Source organism: Mastigoproctus giganteus, chromosome 9, assembly GCF_048544385.1.
Source record: "Mastigoproctus giganteus isolate SK-2022 chromosome 9, ASM4854438v1, whole genome shotgun sequence".
Classification (NCBI taxonomy): domain Eukaryota; kingdom Metazoa; phylum Arthropoda; class Arachnida; order Uropygi; family Thelyphonidae; genus Mastigoproctus; species Mastigoproctus giganteus.
In genome coordinates this window covers 39,681,564-39,704,039 of record NC_143583.1, presented here as the reverse complement: position 1 = coordinate 39,704,039, position 22,476 = coordinate 39,681,564, and positions in this window count along the sequence as shown.

Below are 22,476 nucleotides of genomic sequence, written 5' to 3'. Positions count from 1 at the left end.
TATCACGTCAGCCAAGGATAAAGCTGACCTGCTAGCATCCCATTTTTCTTCAAACTCATGTATTAATGATTTTGGTAAAACACCTCCCACCATTCCCAACACGCTCCATTCAATGCCTCCTGTGGTCTTCCGTCAATAGGATGTTAGAAGGATTTTGACGAGTCTTGATGCTAAGAAATCTCCGGGTCATGATGGTATTTCTCCGCTTGTTCTCAAAATCTGTGCTCCTAAGCTTACTGTTGTTCTCTGCGGCCTTTTTTCACTTTCTTATTCCAAAGGTGTTTTTCCTTCTGCTTGAGAAATTTGCTCATATCCAGCCAGTTCCTAAAAAGGGTGACAAATCCCTCCCATCCAATTATCGTCCCATTGCAATTACTTCTACTCTTTCTAAAGTAATGGAGAAATCAATTAACCGCCAACTCTTAAACTACCCCGGAACCTTCCGTCTGATCAACGATCACCAGTATGGATTCCGTCACTGTCGATCCACTGGTGATATTCTGGCTTATTTTACCCATCCATGGACAAATTCAACGAAAAGGTTCGGTGAAACCCAAGCAGTTGCTCTTGACATTTCAAAGGCTTCGTGTTTGGCATAAAGGTCTTCTAAACACGCTTCTATATTATGGTTTGCCAACTGATTTTTGTAATTGGTTATGCAGTTTTCGCTCTGATCGCTCAGTGTTTTTTTTTTTTTTTAGTTGTTGGCACATTGGCTTCTGTGGCCATAATACACCTCCCAAGGTTTTTGCAGTACTTTGATCCAAACCCGAGGCGAGATTCGAACCCGTGACCTTTGGGTTGCCAGGCAGGCACTTTACGCTCAGTGAGGGTGATGGTAGGTGGATCTCTGTCTTCTAACTTCTTCCCACAAATGCTGGTGTCCGCCAAGGTTCAGTTCTTTCCCCCACTCTTTTCCTCTTGTATATTAATGACCTTCTTCCATTGACTGGAAATCCTATCCCTAGATTTGCCAATGATAGCACATTGCATTCCACTTTCCATTTTGAGAAACCTTGTCCTGCTCAATCAGCTTCAACGTCTCGAATCATCATCACCATCATCAGCCATTTTTCAGTTCACTATAGGATGAAGGCCTCTCCAGCAATTTTCCGTTTCCTTCTGTTTTGTACAATGGCCATTCATTCACTACCCACAAAATCATGAATTTCATCTGCCCATCTTCGTTGTTGTCTTCCAGGTTTTCTTCTAGCTCCTCTTGGACACCATTCTGTTATTCTTTCAGTCCACTTGTCATGATCTCTTCGACCTATGTGTCCTGCCCAAGAACATTTTAGTTCTTTAGTTTTGATAAAAATGTCCCTTACTTGAGTCTGCTGCCCAATCCATGTGTTTCTCTTCTTATCTAACAGTCTGATTCCCAATATAATTCGTTCCATTCTTCTCTGTGTTGTTCTCAGCTTCTCTTCCATTCTTTTGGTGAGTGCCCAAGTTTCACTTCCATAAGTCATGGTGGGGAGTATACATTGGTTCGTTATTTTACGTTTCAGACAAACTGGGATATTGCTCTTCAGTATGTGACTATATTTCCTGAATGCTATCCATCCTAAATTTATTCTTCTCTTGACTTCCAGCTATTTATCATTATTACAGCTAATAACTTGTCCCAGATAAGTATATGACTCCACCTTTTCAATTACTGCTCCTTCAATCATTATTTTCCTTTCTGTGGCATATTTTTTCATCATTACTTTTCTTTTAACCATATTCATCTTTAGTCCAAAATTCTTACTAACTGTGCATAACTGATTAAGATTTTCCTCTAATTCTTTGGGATCGTGGCTTATGACCACAATGTCATCTGCAAATCGTAAATGGTTTAGGTACTCTCCGTTCACATTGACTCCTTTCTGCGACCAGTCATAATCTTCTGAAAGCTCCCTCAAGGGCAACAGTAAACAGCTTCGGAGATATTGTGTCTCCTTGTCGAACTCCTTTCTCGATTTTAAATTTGCTACTGTCTTTGTCTAGTCTAATAAAGGAGGTAGCACTCTCATATATTTTCTTCAAAATCATAATATATGGAGTACCTATGCCTTGTCTTTCCAGTGCCCGAAACATTGCCTTATGCTGTATGGAGTCAAATGCCTTTTCATAATCCACAAATGCCAGGCATAATGGTGTTTTATATTCATTTGCTTTCTCCATTAGCTGTGATATTACGTGAAGGTGATCCATAGTTGAGAATACTGTCCTAAAGCCAGCTTGCTCTTTCTGTTGATTCTCATCAAATATTCTTTCTACTCTGTTAGTAACGACCCTTGTGAACAACTTGTAGATATGGGATAACAAGCTAATTGGTCTATAATTTCCAATTTATCTCTCTTTTTATGCAGCAAAATTATGATTGCATTATTCCACTCCTACGGTGTCACGTCTTTCCTAATGTATTTTGTGAAGAGTCTTTCCGGTTTCTGTGTCATGTCTCTTCCTCCCAATTTTTAACAACTGTACAGTAACTTCATCTGCCCCCGGGGCTTTCTGATTCTTCATTTTCTTCAACGCATCTTCTACCTCATCAGGAAGGATATCGGGTAAGTCGTATGTGTTACTAATTTGCGATCCATCTTCCCCACTGCTGGCATCATTCCCTCGCTGCTTGTATAATTCTCTATAGTAGTCTTCTGCTATTTGAATTGTGCCTTCTCTGCTATTTATAAGTATATCATCGCTATTCTTCAGTTTCAGTATCATTTGTCTTTCTGTATTACTGCTCATGGCTGTTGCACTTCTCGAATATCCGCTACCGATTCCTTAAATGCGGATCTCCATGTAATTCTGCAGTGGGGCAAAGACAATTTAGTTGATTTCAATCCTTTTAAAACTCAGTCTTGTCTTATATCTCGCAAAAAGGATTCTTCTGCTCCTATGCTTATCTTTGGTGGAACTCCGATTTCTAGGCAAAATGATATATCTCTTTTGGGGATTACCCTGACTTCTAATCTCTCTTGGCACAAGCACATTACAAATATTGCTTGCTCTGCATCTAAAAAACTTGGTTTTCTCTTTCGCTCTCGGCGTTACTTTTCTTCCAAACAGCTGCTCACTCTGTATAAATCGCAAATCCGCCCTGCCATGGAATATTGTTCCCACATCTGCGGTGGTGCCCCCAAAACCTCTCTCAAGCTTCTTGATTCATTCAGAAGAGGGCAGTTAGGTTAATTAATGATTCATCTCTAACAGAGTCTCTCCACTCGCTGTCTCATAGACGTACTGTTTCTGCTGCATGCCTCTTCTACAAATATTTCCATGGGCACTGTTCTTCTGAATTGGCTTCTATCCGCACACATTCCGCCACCAGCCAACATCCATTTACTGTCCAACTTCAAACCCACAGAACCAACTTTTCATCTTCCCCATTTATTCATTCAACCGCCGTTTTCTGGAACAACCTTCCTTCATACGTATTTCCTGAAAATTACAGTCTACAGAAGTTCAAGTCCAATGTCAACAAATATCTTGTTTCGTCTTCTCAACCTCCAACCCAAGCACGGTACTAAGTACTATAGCGTCTAATACCTCTCGTGTTTGGGGTTTTCATAAAAAAAAAAAAAAATCTAACATTAAAAGCCGTATATCTATAATGGTGTCAAAACTTCTTCAGTCACTTCAAGTGTTGTTAGCTTTTTATAAAAATACAACAAATATCTTTAAAGAGACTATTGACTAATCTTAGTCAGTTTTTATCCTACGACACAAACATTGTATTTATTTTTGTTTCAGCTTGATTTTGGAAAGCCAGCAAGAAAAGGTTCGCTATCACTATTGTGGGTAATGAACTTCAAAAGAAAGCTCTTGGTAATTGCTTAGACCGGAAGAATACGACCACTGAATTTCATAGCAGGGTCATCATACGCTGCCTCCAGTGGCGACCAAGGCTGGAATAGAAATAGGGTAATTTGCACCGAGAAAAAGGTATCAACACAATATACACAAATTGAGATGAAGTCCGAGATTGGGGTTGCGGATATGTTTCAGAAAGTATGATGAGTTCTGCTTCTGTTACCCATATAAAGTAGGCCAAGGTCAATTTGCAACTTATTGCACAGTGAGACAGTGCTTAAAAGAAATTTTCTATTTATACCCCTCGGCGACCACATAAGGTCAGAGGAGTTCATAATTAGAAAGGTACAAGGACATTACATTATTTACTAGTTATGCAGAGATGGACCGTGGTTACTAAAAACATGTTTACTCCTGTATCCTCACGCTTGACCACTGGCTAATGTGCATTCGGCGAATTTCTATATTCTCTGATGGGATTCAGAGAATGGAGGAATTAGTAAAGGTCTCTTCAATTTGGCACCAGTTGGGAGCCGATCTCGAGCGAAGGGAGTTGGGATTTTCACTTCAGTTATTACGGTTTTGCAGCCTTCAAAATATGCAAATTTTCCGGTGAACACGTCTGTACAGGCATGTTTTAGCAGTAAGGCTGGTGTGGATATACTATCAAAAAGCAGCCTTTATGGCAAGATATAGTAGATCCAGCTTTGACCTTCTATTAGGAGTATTACGGATTCGAAACATGGTATCTAGAAGATCAGTTACTTGTAGATTTCTCCTGTGAAGTACTGTACCTATGTGAGAGGGTCTGTGTCAGAAGTAATGCTGAGCAAATTCTAGGGGATTACCTTTTCAGAATTTTTGAGGTGAGTGAGATTGGCGTGAAATCCCTTAACATTACCACGTCGAGCCAGTTCCAAACCATACCTCATTGGGAAAGTGCCTTTTTGTAGAATATGTTATAAAAGATATATTGAGTGAACAATGAAAGTATTTAAAACTTTTAACGATGAATAATAAAACCCATCTGTTCGAAGGACAGATTTTTTTGGGAAGTTCGTTGATGAAAGTGTACCATCAGGATATATATACACTGTCCAGTCAAAGCATTATAACTACCTACCTAATAGAGGACATCTTTCGCCAGTACCTCAGTCAAGCGGAGAAAAATGGACCGTATAAGGCCTCTGGATATATATTGTGTCATGTCGCTAGGATTGCGTGCCGTAGATCTGCGATAGTCCGTGGTGGAGGACCCAAATGAAAGATCAGTATATCCGCGTAATCCAACGGATGTTCTATGGTATTCATAGAACATCAGTTGATTCCCATTGAATTCCGTGGCCAAAGTAGCATGGAAATCACTTCCGTGTTCGGCAAGCCACTCTCTAACAATACCGGCAATGTAGCACGGAAGACAATTATCATAAGGTGTGTACCTGGTCAGCCACAATAGATAGGTAGATTTTAGCATTCAGAGAGAGGCCTAAAGGTATAAGAGCTTCAAACGATTCACAGTAAACTATCCCCAACACCAACATACTGCCACAAATGTTTTTTCGGGTTGTCAATGGTCCAACGACGTCATCCAAATTCAAACTTTAGGCGTCGTTGGTGATGGGCAGTAATAAGCATGGGTATGTTGACGGGGCGCTTAGTCCGGAAGTCCATGAGAGGGCTTCCGGACGGAACTTTTCCACCCAGTCGTTTCTCTACGGCTCACATAAGGCAGAACAGCCTACGTCCACCACTACACTCAATGAGGTGTGGTTGCCCGCCATTGGGCCGGCAACCGCTGCTCTGCCCACTGTCCTTCCGCTCTTGAAACACCTTAACTGCAGCACTCTGCGAACAGCCCACACGATTATTGGTTTACGTAATATTGTCACCTTTTAACTGGTACCCGACAATCATCCCTTTTCCGAAGTTCACGATGATCAAGGATTTCTCAATCCCAACCATACGGTTGAAAAATCCTGTTCGCTATTATTTATAACCAATTATAGTCTATTGTCAATAAAAATTATTATCTATAAAAAATAACCTCGCTACCTCTCGTGGACGACCAAACTATAATAAAATCAATAAGACGTTCGCAAAGGAATAGGACCGATAGTCTTGAGTAGAAACTACTGATGTGACAAAACTAAAATTTACACACTTTCCGAGTTTAAATAATACCCAATTCTTCACATTGACTGCCTTTTTTTTGGACACCGAATAGAAGACCGATTTAGAAAACCGTTTGAAAGCACTGGGTTATTATGCTTAGCATTCGACTCATGGCCTTCGCAGAGATGTCCGTTAATCCCAGAAAACAGAAATAAATCGTACGGAGTCGAATTAGACGAAGAAGGTACCGAAGCGATGAAGAATACAATCTAATTCGAGGTAATCCCCTTTTTTTTCTCCTATTTTTACATTAAAGATTGTACTAGAAATTGATCGTAGGAGGGTCCTTTAAGAAAACCGAAGCGTTACTAGTTAAGTAGTTGGTTGAACCTTTGTTTTCACAGGGAATGGGAAGCCCAAAGATTTGCATCCATGATACAAAATATTCTTCAAATGTCGCTTTTTCATTGAATGAGTTTCAGTGCCTCTTAGATAGTTGACCATTAGTTAGCTGTTAGTTAATATTTTATTTATAAGGATGTTTTTGAGGTAGAATTTAGTAAATCATTTCAATGACTTATTTAGTAAAAAAAAACTCTCTGCTAGGTATCCATTATAATTTTCTAGGTGTAAATAAAAGGGAAAGTTTTGAGCGAAAAGCTGTGTTTCTTTATAAATTGATGATACCTACTTTTTTTAGTGAAAACGTTTTGGAATATCTTTAAATAAGATGCTACAGTTATGTCATAAATAAGGAAAATGTTTGCACGTGATAGTTCTTTGCAACTGTGCGGTAATATCCCATAAAAAAAACCAAATACCTTGTCCATAATATAAGAAGAAATATGTCTGCGCAATGGTACAGAAAAAAGACGCTGAAAGCCCAACAAAGATCGAAAGCTTGCTGCAGGTACTAGAGCATCCTACTGAGAAGAAATAATCATGATATCACACCACGATGCTACAGAAAAACAGAGGAAATGGAAGACAAAACAAGCTGACACTCTACAAAACATCTGAAGAAAGATTAGAAATGACAAAACAGCACAAACAACTTTTTTTTTATTTAAACGGAAACAAAAAAAAAAAGAGAAGTAGAGAGAGAGAGAGAGAGAGAGAGAGAGAGAATGTTATTTTCTTTACTGCAGGTGTGTGCGTTGTGGTGCTGACAGGATGATAAACCTCGTAAAATAGAAAACTTTGAAATACAAAGTTAAAATGTAGATGGTCGTTTCAAAAAATTTAAATCACTTGAAAGAGAAACAAAAGAGTATCCGGAAGATGATTACTGCAAGTATTATACGCCACGTGAATTCTATGGCATGAAATAAATATTACTATAAAAGAAATAATTTTCTAACGGAGGCCCTTACCATCTTCAAGAATCTAATGATCACGAATGTGGATGCATCGTGAGAAAGTTTTATTTTTAACCCGAGTTCGTGTCTAATCGAATTTATTTTTGTCCTTTCTTTCGGCCGGCAGCAGGGAACGTGTGATGGCAGGTTCGCATCCTGTATACACCATAAACGTGAGCACTATTATTACCTGCATGTCACTTAATCAATCACGATATCATCAATAAAATCACAAATTCAGAATTTGGCAGAGTTGTTTTAGAAATCACCAACTTTGTGATTTCTAAAACTTTGTGAAGTTTTGAGAAATACAAATCTCTAAAATATGCATCTAAATTATATTTATATATTACTTGCTCTGTCTATAGCATATATTCCTTTGACATTTAATGAATATTTTATCATATTTAATCTGAAATCAAAACAAATATCCCTAGTATTTTTAAATTAATATGGTTAAAGATTTAATATGGTTATATCAGCATCTAAAATTCATAAAATTTAAAATGCACGCTAATTAAACTTGTATAGATTATCCTGAAGGACTTAAAATATACATAAGATACACTGCGCTGCTAAAAGTATGCGGACAACCACTCTCAATGTAGTGAAAAGTGTACGAACATCCCCTCGTAGGATGGCATATCAGAATTTGTTATTCCATGAGATAGCCACATATTTGAATCATCGAAGGCAATTGTAGCTGATGTGTGGATGGGTAGACCAAAACATTTGGGGCCATAAGCGAGCCCACATCTGAATTTCTTCATTAAAATTCGCGTTTTTCTAAATTTGATGGTACCCGATACTTTTGGTAGAATAGTACATACATATTTATTTTAAACTTGGTAGCAGTGCAGAAATTACAATATGAGTTTTGCAATCCAATTTTGTATAAACTATAAAATTAAACATAAAATTAGTTCATTACTATCTAAATCTGATTTAAAATAATACAGATTAAGAGACGCTTCTTGAAGATTATTTTTGGTGAATTGCAGAATGTGAATATAATCACGTGAGGCACTCAGCAGTTGAATTATTGATCCTAATGTTTTATGGTAGAGTAATGCCATGTGGTAATTAGAGCGATGTCTAGACTCTTTTGATACGGTGCAAGAAAAATGTCAGTTCCTCAACTCTAAACTCTGGCAAAGAAGACAAGTCAGTACACCAAGCACGTTGTGAGCGTGGTGTCTGTGTGTGTGTGTGTGTGTGTGTGTGTGTGTGTGTGTGTGTGTGTGTGTGTGTGTGTGTGTGTGTGTGTGTGTGTGTGTGGCTCAAAATGGGTGAAGCAAGAATCGGTGAACGCAAGGATTCCCTTCTTTTATCTGCCAACTGTCAACAAATGCTCATCTAAGCGGCGAAAGGAGATGATTGATTATTGGAGTTAAGTTCAGTAGTGAAAGTATATGATCGCTGATTGGAGGTAAGTTATTTTTGGTAAATATACTCGGTTTGAACTGTGCAGTGGAGATAAGAGAAGTTGGATAAGGCGTCGGTGTGAAGAAACAGGAAGTGCAGCTTCTCGATGGATAAGAATCGTATGGAAGGGATCATTTAATTTTCCAGTTAAGAGGATTGATGTTTTAATAAGAGGATGGAACAGTCAGCAATCGCATTTAAAGAATGTAAAAGCATTGGTGTGAATAAAAGATGAAATAGAGATTTAAAGAGGCATTGAAAATGTATGTATTCGTAGTTCTTTATGATGTGATGCAAAATAAATGTTGGAACAGCGCAAGGCACACTAGTAGAAAAAACAAAACAAAAATGAAATAAAAAGCGTTAAAAACTATTCGGTTCATAGAAAGCAAATATTCAATATTTATTTTAAATTGTTTTATGATAATTAATTATGTATTTGATCATAATTATAAATTACGATGGTGTTTTGAATTGCTTATTTCTATGTCCAATTGGCGCACTTGAATTGGAATCAACAAAAATGGCGCTCGCAAGGAAGATGGTTGAACACTCTTGCTGTAAAACCGTACACTGCTGAGGATTTTTAAACAGCTACAATTTGTACTGCATACTTGTGTAACAGCGTATAAGTTAAAAAAAATAATAAGAATAAATAAATAATAAATAAGACACTAACTTACCAAAATATGGGGTACTGCAGTTATTGACAAATTTTCTATTTTAGCAATAGTTATTGTTGAACACGGATTCGTGTTTTCAAATATAGATTCTCCATTGAATTCAAATAGGGTGGAATCTCATTAATCGCTACCCTGTTTAGCGCTAATTTTCAATAATGCTCAGGAACCAAAAAAAAAAAAAAAAAAACAAAATGCGAAATACCACTATATCTGAATAGATCAAATAAGGTGACACACGAGACATTGAAAAAGATTTTTTTTTCAATAGAAATAAGGTGCACAGTTGGCACGTTTCTTTAACGCTGATTTACCCAAGATATTTCATATTTCAATTTTCACGCAAATGGATTTTTGTCCATCTGTCAATTAGTTGGATTCTGACTGAGAAGTTCTGGAGTCAGGATCTTTTTAGATCTTGTTTTTATGGTTAGTTTCCGGCGGTTTCTATATTATTACCACCTCACCTTCCATCTAATTAGCTTTCTGCACGTTAGACAGATATATAAAGCAAATCTGCCAGACGAGTCAAAAAATTGGAGTTTTAAATATATGAGTTAACGTTGTTATATATCAGTAAAACCATGCATCAATTGCAGTTGCGCGCATTTTTAAAATGTCACGTTATAGTGCATTAATTCAGTGCATTATTCATGCAATGATTACTTAATTAAATAAATGTAAAGTATCGCTGCATTCGCTGTTCCCATGGTGTCGAGGGAGTTAACTAATCATGGCTCTTGATCAGTACAAAAGAAGAGAAAACGAAAATAATTCAATTAATTCACTATATTTTTAAACCATTCATTGCAATACTTGTTAAAAATCCCCTGAAAATTCTTTAAATCTGCGACTGCTAGGTAATACTGAAATCAAAATTAGATTTCTTCTTGAAAATCGATGATCGTATCACATTAGGGGAGAAAAAACATCAACGCCTCAAATTTGTTCTGTAATATTTTAATATTGGCATTCGTGCGCTTCGATTGTTTTAGTAGAAAAATGTCCTAGTCCTGTTCCTAGTTATATTTCACATAATGAGCGATTTTAGGCAAATTTGATAACACACGAAAGCTATTTTAACTCTTGCCGCAAAATCTGAATGCTGATGACATTTGCGAAATACTACAAGATGAAACGAATTAAAGCGTTATTTTAATCAACTATTTTATTTCTAGTTTATATCCGCTCTCTACGACCCTCACGGGTAGTAGAGTGGATATAAACATAACCGTTCTTAGGTATTATGCACATGTGTTTATGACCATTTGCCGAAGTGTATTCTGTCCATAAATTTCGTGTGTTATCTGGTCGATTTGTCTATATTGGTGGTTGAAAAAAAAACGGTTTCCAGGGAGGAACATCTTGCTTTTACGCTTGAAACCCATTAATTCAGCCACCACGAAATGAAAGTCCAGATTCCTCGCGTCGTTGACGGGATTCGAACCCAAGCCTTTTCAATCCGGTGTGAGGATGACGATAATTGTAACCACTGTGATATCTATGCAAGTCTCCCACCTCTGGAAGAATTTTTAGAGCTTCCAAAGATGTCTTCTTCCAAATCATTGGGGAGTGGAAAATCATGGAGTCCTCCTCTTCTAATATTTTTGCTGGAAAGGGATTTAAAAAGGTATTTGTTCCTGAGATGGGTTTCAAACTACTTTAAGCATAATACCACTTGCGAAACTATATCTCTAGCAGCAGTTCTACTCAAAATAGGATTATTGAACAAAGGATAATATTTGAGATCCGATTATTACTTCCGTTATAAGGATTAACAGCAGGATTTGAAGCGGATAATATGGCATTCTGTTTCTGACGTATTAGTATCAGCACTGACGCGAAACAAGCAGTCTGTAAGCTGCAACAGTCAAAACAACTATGTCACCAGGAAACTGCTTGGAAATGTAAATAAATATATAATTCTTTTTTCACCTACACATAAATAGTTTTCGGACAAGTGTAATATTCCCTAGATGGCTAAGATTTCTAAATTTTCTACCTGATATCCCGGAAGAAATAAAATTTCTTTGATCCAGTGAAATTTCCCAAGAGGATTCCATCAGTGCACGCACAGAATGGGTTGTTTGTTTTCTTTTGAACTGCCGGTAAGTAGCGTACAGATTTTGAATGGTATTTAAAGATGTATAAACATTTGTGTTTATGTCCTAACGTTTGACTGACATCAGTTGCTTCCAAGTGATCGCTTATTTTAGTTCAATCAATCTCGTTCCCCATACAGAGAAACAGAACATTAAAGACTTTTGTATGATATGCAAATATATAGAGGTAGATAAACTTTCTTTCACTATGGAATACTTTTGAAGATAATTCTCTTCTAGACTACTTTTATAGCTAAAGGAAAAATGATTACAACATTTTGAAGAGAAAATGTGAAACATACTTTTATTTCTTGAAGACTCTAGCGTTTCATCCCTAACAGAGATGAACATACTGGAGATATTTTAACATATACATATGTTTCCTGCTTTATAGAGATGGCAATGAAAAAGAAGATACACTTTACTGTCGTTGAACAGAGAACAATAATTCCATTTCTACTGTTTGAAATGGTAAATTAAGTAAAACTGAAATAAAATTACCAATTTAAAATAAAAATGACCACCTAAGGATTATTCATTTACAGGAACCAAATTGGTTAAATTTAAAGTTAAAATTGGTAAATATGAGAATCCTTAACAGATAGAGTTAATAATTTGAGTGGCTTAAATCTCATTTTAAAAGGAATGAAATAAAATCCAATGCTGTTAGGCACAATGTCCGATCCAAACCAAAAGTATAAATTTTTTTAGATCGAACTGTAAGCATAAAATTTAAGAATTCATGCACAGTCCTCCAAAAAGTATATGGACACACCTTTAAAATCAGGGGACCGGATAAACAAATGACTCAGATAAATATATAAGGAAGGCGTGTGAGTCACACAAGTTAAGTGTTTTAGTCATGGCAAGTACAGCCGAGCTGGCTGATTTCGAGAAGTGGATTATTGTCTACCCTTGCTGGCTTGTCGATCCATGCAGTTGTGTAAACTCTCCAAAGTCGATTTTTGGTGATGTACCATCATCGTCTAGCAATGCACAGGAATACAATAGAAGTTCACTCCTCTTGATCATAGGGTATGAATAAGAGCAGTGCGTTAGTCTCCCCAGACATTGCTAAACATGAACCAAAAGCATCAATGGGGTTTTTAGGTCAGTACTTTAAACATAGCACAATGTACGAAACCACACATCCTCGATTTTCATGTGAGAGCGGTGGTTCGTATGCCAAATATCACCAAACGCAATCAGACAACTCGTCTTGCATGGTGCAAGACGAGTTCTGTAATTGGTCCACACAGCAGTGGAAAGGGTTTATATGGAGTGGCAACTCTCGCCCGTTACATTCTTTTCAGATCAGATGGGTGGGTGGGTATGCGTGCGTGTAGGGGGATTCGTGGATAACGTTTTTTGCCAGAGTACACTGTGCCAATGATAAAGCTCGTAGGAGACAGAGTTATAATGTGCGGCATTATCATAATGTGCTGTTTATCATTGTATGGGCTAGAATCGTTGGTGGTTGTACGGGGAACAATGAAGGCCTACCTTAAGATTTTCGAAATTCTATGCTCCCTGAGATGTTGGCAGTTCTTTGATACAGACTTATGCATATTTCAATAGGAAAGTTCCTCATGCTATATTGCTGGTTTTATCGAAAAAGAAATTGAATGTACAAATGACTAGACTCTTTCATTGTACTCTTATATACGGTCAAGTTCAATTTTCGGATGATATCTGAAAATTGAACTTGACTTGTTTTTCTAATGATAAGCCCAACTTGCTACAAGAAGATTTTATATGCCGTTTAAAAAGAATGAAGAATACCAATCTGTTGTCTTGCACTGATGAAAAGAGAGGAAGTGTAAGTGGTTGCTCACTATGACAGGAGAAAACGTGTGGAGAAAATCGAAAATCCACAATTGCGTTTTGGACATCGGTAGAATGGAGAATGGAAATCGTATCTTCAGCTGAAAAAAAAAAACGGAGATGAATTAAAACGTATTAGCAAAGGTTTCATTGAAGAATTTTCACAAATAATGGATGTAGATTATGATTTCGTTTCTAAAATCCGTCCCCAATTTTTCTTTCGTATTTTCCATGCTCTGTAAAAACAAATTTAGGGATTTGTTTTATACTACAGAAATAGGAAATACATTTTATTATCTTTTGTCCTTGCTGAAAACTTCTTAGGAAGGGGGGAGGGGACGAAGAAACACAGTATTAGCCAGTAATCGCGAAAGAGAACTTATGGATTCTGTCTTTTTGTATGGATGCCATTTTCAAGAGCTGTCCGCAACAATTTTTCCGATTGTTCACTCTAAATATGGTTATACAGAAGGTCCACAGAGTAGTGGCCAATGACTAGTGTTGTTTTTGTTTTACGATCAATGGTTTAGTAAAACGCGGGGTCACCAAAAGTCTAACTAGGAGGGTGAATATGGCATAGAGTTGGCCTCTATGATATGCTCTACCCTCAGTTGGGACTGACAAGATATTGAAGTGGCAGGATGTCAATGCAAAATCAACGTGGGTTCATTACTTTTTAGAGGATAGTCTACATACTTTGTAAAAAAAGTCCTAAATTAAGATAACATTTCAAAAGACAAAAACGTTATTAATATTTTAATATATTTAAATGAATAAAACTAAAATATAAAATACTGACCAACTTCCATTATTAAAATGTAATCAATCTTCGAATCGAAAGAGAAAACAACGTAAATTTTTATCACATGCAAGAACAAAATAGAAAAAAAAAGTAACATAAAACTAAAAACTTCATTGGAAACACTGAAAGTATTAGAAAGAACAGAGGTAAACACAACCTTAGAGTTTAAACGAGAAAAATTGATACATAAAAACAACATTTATCGACACAAAAAATGAAACCATAATCGAACAATTTAAAAATTCAGCTTTTTAAGTGAAATATCTGAATAAAATCCTCTTTCATCCACCTCTGTGCACCTGAACAAAGAATAATATTTAAATACGTATCCAAAGAATGTTAAACATCTGTTTTACTATCCGTATATTCTTTTAAAAGAGCTTTTGTGATATAATTTAGGGTTCAATGCATCTTCAAAAATCATAATTTCTTCAATATTTAAGAAATGAATGAAAATCCGTAATACCCCGAGGCAAATTGATTTAATATGTCTATTCTACATAAATTGCTATACGTTCGACTGGGTGCTTTGATATTAAAATGGAAAGTAACTAGGTACCATCGGATTTCTAGAAATCGCATCTAAAATCAAGATCGAATGTAGAAATATGAGAAATGTTTTAAGAGATTCAAGAAAACAAATAAGATGCACAGATTTCGACGCTCACAATAAGTAATCCAATATGGATAATTTCTATATTTCCCAGCATGCATAAAGCAATTTAGAATAAAAGAGGGAGGGAGGAAGATGCCCTATACCAGAGTAAAAGTAATAGATCTTTATTCTTCCACTGGCCCATCCGTATTCCACTCCCCTCCCTCATCTTCGGTGGAAAAAAAAAGGGAAAATAATCCGTTTTACAATTTCTTTTATTCCTCTAAATAAAGCCGGGTAGCAACGAATCCAATTACACATGAGCAGAATGATTTCCAATAAAAAATAAATAAATAAATAAAATAGGCCCCGAAAGAACAGAGAACGCAAACCCAAAATTGAAATCAAGCGGATCAGAGGAAAGTGGATATCTCTGCTGTATACTCAAGCAGTTCGGAAAAGAATCATTTCCTATGGAATGCCAAGTTTTAGCCTACGAAGAAAAACATTTTCTTTTTTGTACCCGGCTCTAAAGATTTCACTTTCGATTACAATAGCAGAACTCGTTCGCTGCCAAACCACCACGGCCACTACATCAGCGCCGAAACAGTGAAGAGTCTCTGATTTTATTTGGCACATCCTTACGAATTTAAAGAATTTATCAGGAAATTAAATTTCGCGAATTTTCCACTGCTGACTAGACTAAAAATGAACAAATGGATGAGACCAAATAAGATGAAATTACAGCAATGCGATCTCTCCATTTAATTCGTTTAAAAATGTTCGCAATCTGTTCGATGCTGTTGCCTGTAGCTACAGTTTGCTAAATAAGTACAGAAGAACGTTTCTTTGTGTATTGTTCTATTCATACCAGAAAGATTTTTCTGCAATGATTCTGAGATGATTGTCAGAAACGAGACTGAATAAACTTTCTTCCAGTAAGATATGCAAAATATTCAAGTAGGAAATTTGATTTGTTTCAATTTTATCGTCAATTCAAATAGACAGTGCGTTTTTGAAAGAAAGGTTCTCAGGGCTGTTTATCTGGAATACATTTTTCGCCATTCAACAGAAGAATAATTTTATAGAATTAACAATGGCTCCATTGGAACAAACAAATTTCTCTGAAATTACTTAGCGCATTCCTTATTATTAATTTTTTCCTACGATGCGTTTCTCACCCTTTCCTTAACATTTCTTACTTATTTAAGTCTAAGTACTCGCTACACGTTAGATAAAATGTCATACTAAAAGAGTTTATCCATGAAAATTCATTAGGAAAATTTTTTTAAACTGATATTTTAACGCTAGCATTTAGGGGACTTTTGGATAAGTTGTCATCTCTGATATGTGCGTAAAGTTCAAGTCCCTAAAACAAACTGAACGCAGAAATGCATTAAAAATGTATACGTAAGTAAACTGGGGCTAAATTATTTTATAATAACTGAAAGCAAGAAATAAATTTGGAGTGATGAAATCTTTCCAGGTACGGTATATTAAAAGATGCAGGAAGAGAGATCAGCAACCTTTAGCCATCATTATGAAAAAATTCATGGATTCAGAGAATGTACTTATGATTAGTGACGTACAAATGTCTGTTCTTTTCACGAATGGGGTGGGTGAAGTGTTTAATTAAGCTTGATTTCTGTTTCGGGGAAAAAATAATGGAGTCAAAAGAATGGTTATCAATGGTCCTCTTAGTTTTAAATATTTATTAACGATATTGATGAAGGTTTATCAGGCTTAATTTCTAAGTTTTGTGATGATACAAATCTAGGCAGGGTAGCTTTTGTTTTGTTTTTGATCAGGTTTTTTTCGATGTTTACTTGTAAACATTATTTGATTATAGACTCTGAACAATCAGCTATTTTTTTGCGGCTCAAAATGAGACATTACTATTTATAATAAAATACGTTTTGTTCTTAATGATAATAAACGAAACATATTTAAATTTTATTTTTCAATTAAGGATATTCGCTTTAATTATTGAAAGGCTGACCTTAAAAAAAAAATGGATATTCATATGGAGAGTATAATTATAATTTTGGTATAACTGTAAATCTTGATTTATAACAAAATTGCCTAATCTGTAATACAGTAAATAATATGTATTAGATGTGTGAAAAATTACTTAGAATAGCCCGAAATTTATGAGGTGTTTCCTTCACTTCTGGATCACCATGTGGTATCGATCTTGTCCGATTGCTAGAAAAGTCCGGCTACTGTCTTTGGCGGATTGCCAAGTTTAGAATTTCATCTTTGGATATTGCTCTGTGAATGTCTACGAACTCAAGGTCATTTATGATGCTTGTGGGTTACTCACCAGAGAATAATAATATTTCATGGTTTTATTTTCAAACAGTGACTTTTTTTTTTTCAGGATATGAGGAATGAGAGAGAGAGAGAGAGAGAGAGAGAGAGAGGCTAAAGGAACTGTGACAGTGATATTCTCCTTCGTATTTGTAAAACATGAGGAGAATATCTCTTCCCGCATATGAATTTTGTTAAAGTGCTTTATACGTGTCCTGTTTTTGTTATACCAATACAAATATAATTTTTATTTCACGCTGGTTTGATTACGTATTTATTGTTACTGATCTACTATCCAGGGATTTCCACTGAGGGGTCGCATTACTTTTTATATTCCCAATATTGCCTCTTATACAACAACAACAACAACAAATAATAATAATAAGTCGAGAACATCACAACCAGATCGATCCCCATCAGAGAGGAATCTTTCAGGGGGCTATATAACCAGATTGAGCTCTGAGCCCACTATATGGCCCTAGCAGCCTGTATCGTTAAATCCCAACACAACAACAACAACAACAACCATTCTGGTTGTTGTTGTTGTTGTTGTTGTTGTGTTGGATATAGCAAGTACGGATATAGTCTCAAAGAAGAAAGAAACTGTACACCCTCACCCACCTGATGTACATGGATGACATCAAGCTCTACGCGGCAAATCGAGAAGCAACTCCAGCAACTACTCCGGATCACCGAAGAATTCAGCAATGACATCAGGATGGAAATTTGGTCTAGACTAACGCAAGACGCACGGATTGCATCAAGGGAAATTAGTCGGTCCAAACTATCAGCTGCAGACTGATAAAGAGATCGAAGCCATGACAGAGGGAGAGACATAAAAATACCTGAGGATGATGCAGGCTCAGAAATTACAGTACAAGGGAATCAAGGCCTTCCTGACCGAAAAATACCATCAGAGACTCAGAAGCCTGCTGAAAGCAAAGCTGAACGGAGGGAACACAGTTAAAGCCATAAACACCTATGGCTTTAACTGTGTTCCCTCCGTTCAGCTTCACATGGGGACATAGATTGGACTACCACAGAGCTGCAGGATATCCTGAGAAACACAAGGACAATGATGACCAAGAGCCGCCAACACCACCCAAAATCAGCCGTGGAGAAACTGACATTTTGCCTGGAAAGAAGGAGGAAGGGGCGCGATAGACTTCATCGAGCAACAGAAGACAGCGATAGTTAACCTGAAAGATTACTTCTAGGAACTTGTTGGGGGAAAGGCACCTCCGGTGGTTTCCCAAATCTGCACCATGTATACTCTGTGGAGACAAACAGTATCACTGTGAAAGCCAGAAAAATGTTTTGTGTTGTAAATGAAGTATTATGCTGGGTTCTGTTGGGTGTCCTGGCTTTTGGCCGCAGGGCCTCTGATGGGACCCCACGTTGCCCGCACACACCACTAGGAGGTAGCCAGGCTGCCCATAATTCTCTGGCTAGTCTCCTCCAGGTCACCCGAGCTTCCTGGAAAGAGACAAAGTAAAAATAAAAATAAATAAAAAATAAATAATAATAATAATAATAATAGGGTTCAGGGAGTACAGGATGTACTGGAGAGGGTAAAGGAAAGGAGGTATAGACAGAGCGACGGAGGATGTAAGGGAAGGCATCCTCCACAGGTTGGGTGGGAATTCTCTCACCAAAGCGGAAGTGGAAGAAGAGGGCCCTCGAGAGGGTGGGAAGACAATCACGTATCAAGAGAAACACGGATGAAACAATTCAAGCGACCTGAGTGTCAAGTCCAGTAGCTAGAAGGGGTCACAATCTAGGTGAAGATGTTTAGTATATGATAAAAGGGTGTTGATCAATGTGCATCAGTTCCAGGATGTTGTACCAGTGATCTTCTTCTGGTGAAGAGATCATGGGCGAAGGCAGAGAAAGCGTGGTACTGGTCTTCCTCATTGATCAGAAAATGTTCATTTCCTCGAGGCAAGGCATGTATTATTGATATGAGCAACGTTCGCAGGTCCTCGTAGAGCGGGCAAACATAGAATAGGTGATCCCAGTCTTCGTTTTCACCACAAAGACAGCGAGGGTCATCCACGATGTTCATAGAGGCAAGTTTGTGATTTATGGATCCATGGCCTGTAATCAGGAAAGTGGTATATAACTCTGGGCTGTGCTATGCTGGAGCTTTAGGGTAGATCTGGGCTATTTCAGGTAAGAATTTTTTAGTGATGGAACCTTTGGGGGTGGTATTCCATCTGTTTTGCCAGGCGTTAAGAAGGTAGACTGCAAGGCGCTTTTTTTTCTTCTTTGATGGTGTTTGCTGGGTTTGTAGTGAAATCCAGGATGGTGGTAGAGAGTCCCTTTGCGAGCCGGTAGTGCACGCCTTTGCGAATTATCTGCAGGTCTAGAGGGAGAACTCCTGCCAAGACTTGGAGCGCTGGGTTGCTTATTGTGCAGCAGGCACGGGTGATAGTGAGAAGGATATCACGCTGGATGGAGGTGAGCTTCCTTTGGTTATGAACAATGAGTGCACGATGATACCAGACACCTGCACAGTAGGTTATAGTGCGAATAAGTACAGCTTTGTATAGCATATGCAGTGAGCGGCTATTTAGGCCCCAGTCAGACCTGCTGATCCTCACTACCATTGCCGTGTAGTTCCTGACTTTGGGATAAAAGTAGTCTATATGGGGTAAAACGTGAGCTTGGGGTCGAGAATTACTCCAAGGTACTTCAACTCAGTTGTCAGTTTGATAGTTCTACCAGCAATTTTAATCTGCGGGGCCTGCTTATTTGAAAGGTTCCTCTGAGTAGAATTGAAGTAGTTTTCTCAGGAGATATATGGAGTTTATGGAGGCTGGCCCATTCTTGTAGCTTTGGAAGGGCTCCGTTGGCTGTTGTTTCCAGGGAAGCTCTGGAGTTTCCAGTTACTGTCAGTATCAAGTCGTCTGCGAAGGCTTGGGTGGAAACATCCCCAAGGTCTAGGTTCAGGAACTCGTCCATGACCACATTCCATAGGAAAGGACCAAGGACAGAGCCCTGGGGGCATCCTCTGTAGACATTTCTGGAGACTTGTCGATAGGCATTTCTGACTGTAACACTTCTGTTGTGAAAATAGTCCTGTATGCAGCTGTAAAGATTTGCTGGAACGCTAGCTTCTTTGAGTCTTCGTAGTATACTTGGCCACCACAGCAAGTCAAAGGCCCCGACGAAATCCACTGATATTACTAAGAAGTATTTGGTGGCTGAATTTTTGACTGAATCTGTGAGCTGTCGAAGAGCATCTTCTGCTGAACGGCCTGCCCGAAAACCGAACTGGTTTGGGGACTGGAGATTTGCATTTTTATAGTGTTTTTCCAATCTGGATAACAGAAGACGTTCAAATATTTTGCTTAAAACGGGAAGGAGTGCTATGGGTCTGTATGACCTTGGCTGCTCTGGTGGTTTACTTGGATTCTTCAAAATGAGGCGTAGATTGGCCTCTTTCCAGTCATCTGGGAAGAGTCCAACTTCCAGACAATGGTTGTACAGGCTGAGAAGGAGATTTGATTGCGTCTCTGCAAGCTTCTTAATTACTTCTGCTCCAATGAAGTCTAACCCTGGGCTTTTTTTGTTTTTTGTTTTGCCAATGGAAAGTTTTAATTCATCTAAGTTGAAAGGCTGTTCTATAGAAGTGGTGCTATAGGATGCGTTTTCAGTACAGATTTCTTGTTGCTGGCTGGATTGAGGATCTGTGTTTAGCGGGAACAGGGTGTCCAAGATGTTGCTTACTGACTCTTCCCATGTGAGGGTTGTGGTGCCCTGCGGGGTGACTGTAGAGGAGATGACCTCACCCCTGGGGAGCTTGTTCGTAACAATGCGATACACAACTCCCCAGGGGGTGCTGTTTCCAGTCGTGGAGACCAGGTGCTCCCAAGACTTTCTTCTTGGTTCTAATTAAACTAATGTAATCATTTCTTAGCCTACGATAGTTATTGAGTAGGGCATCAACTTCATGAGGGGGCCAGGTACGACGAGCACGTTGAAATGATTTCTGTGCTGTATGAACCTGATGGCGGAGATGATCCAGTTGGTTGCACCACCATGGGACAGCACTCGGGAAAGGGTGTTTCTTCTTGATTGTTTTGTCACAGACATTGGTTATGATTGATGTTATTTTCCTCTGATGCTGGTTGTGGTTGAGGTTGGTGAGATTGGTGTTTCCAGGAATTTGAAGGGAAGCTTGGACCGTTAAATTAAAGAGGTTCCAGTCGGCTTTGTTAATTGCATAACGGATGATGTGGACATGTGGACATGTGTTTTTGTAAAGGGCGGCTCCTAGAACGTGAGTTCAACTCCGCCTCGTATCTCTGTGAAGAACAGTATCACTACAAATGGGCCAGATGTGTGTGACGTCGGTTTGTGTGTATTGTGTGTGTGTTCTGTTGTTCTGTTCTGGCCTCTTGGCTACCCAGAAGCATCAGTCACCTGGACAGATGATTCTGGGTACTCGTCCACACCACGGAAAGGTGGGCCAGTCCCAATGGAGCACGTACTGTCTCGATACGAGACTCTGAACCACCTGATGTTGCCAAAAGGTGGGCCAGATTTCTCTGGGGGCCCACTCCAGAGAGGGGAAAAAATAAATAAATAAAATAAAAATTAAAAATTAAATAAAACAAAAACAAAATATTTCCCGTGGTGCAAAAAAAAAAAAAATAAAAAATAAAATAATAATAATAAACAAATAAATAATTATAATAATTCCCCGTGGTGAAAAAGAAAATATATTAAATAACGGATGATATTGTTTCTAGGCGGAGGTGCTTATTCTATTGAGCGTTTAAGGGTAAAAGTAATCACCCTATGGTCGGAAGTTGTCCAAGCCTCGCGGAATTTCCAGTCAGTGATCTTAGTGGCAATGGATCTTGTGGCTGCTGAGATGTCTATTGTGGACTCCCATAGGGTATTACTGAAGGTAGGCATGTTGTTATGTTTGTTAAGGATTACAAGAGAGGATGTAGCGAGAAGGTTCTCGAGTTGCCGGCCGTTGTGATTGCCCGGGCAATCTTCCGAGTTGCTGTGCCACATTACAGAACGGCAATTAACGTTGGCACAGAGAATAATCTTCCCGTCTGAAAGGAGGGCTTGGACTGCTTGCAGATACCTGATGGCAGGGGCTATATCTTTGCCTGGACGACAATACAATGAGACGAGGTGGAACGATCCCATAGGTCCTATAAGCTGGGAGCACACCGCCCATGGGGTACAGAGGGTGTGGATTTTGGTAGCAGTTATGTGCGGGTTCCTAACAAGGATAACCGCCCACGGAGTGTCTTCTTCTGATTGTATAATTCTGTACGTAAGCGGATATCCCCTGACTTTTCTTGCATTTGTATAGGGCTCGTGGATGAACAGGACGTCTGTATTGTCTTCGTCAGCCTTTATTCTTATTTGATCCACGACAGCACGCGCTCGCTGAGCATTTAGCTGCATAAATTTCATGATGTTGCAGTTATATGTC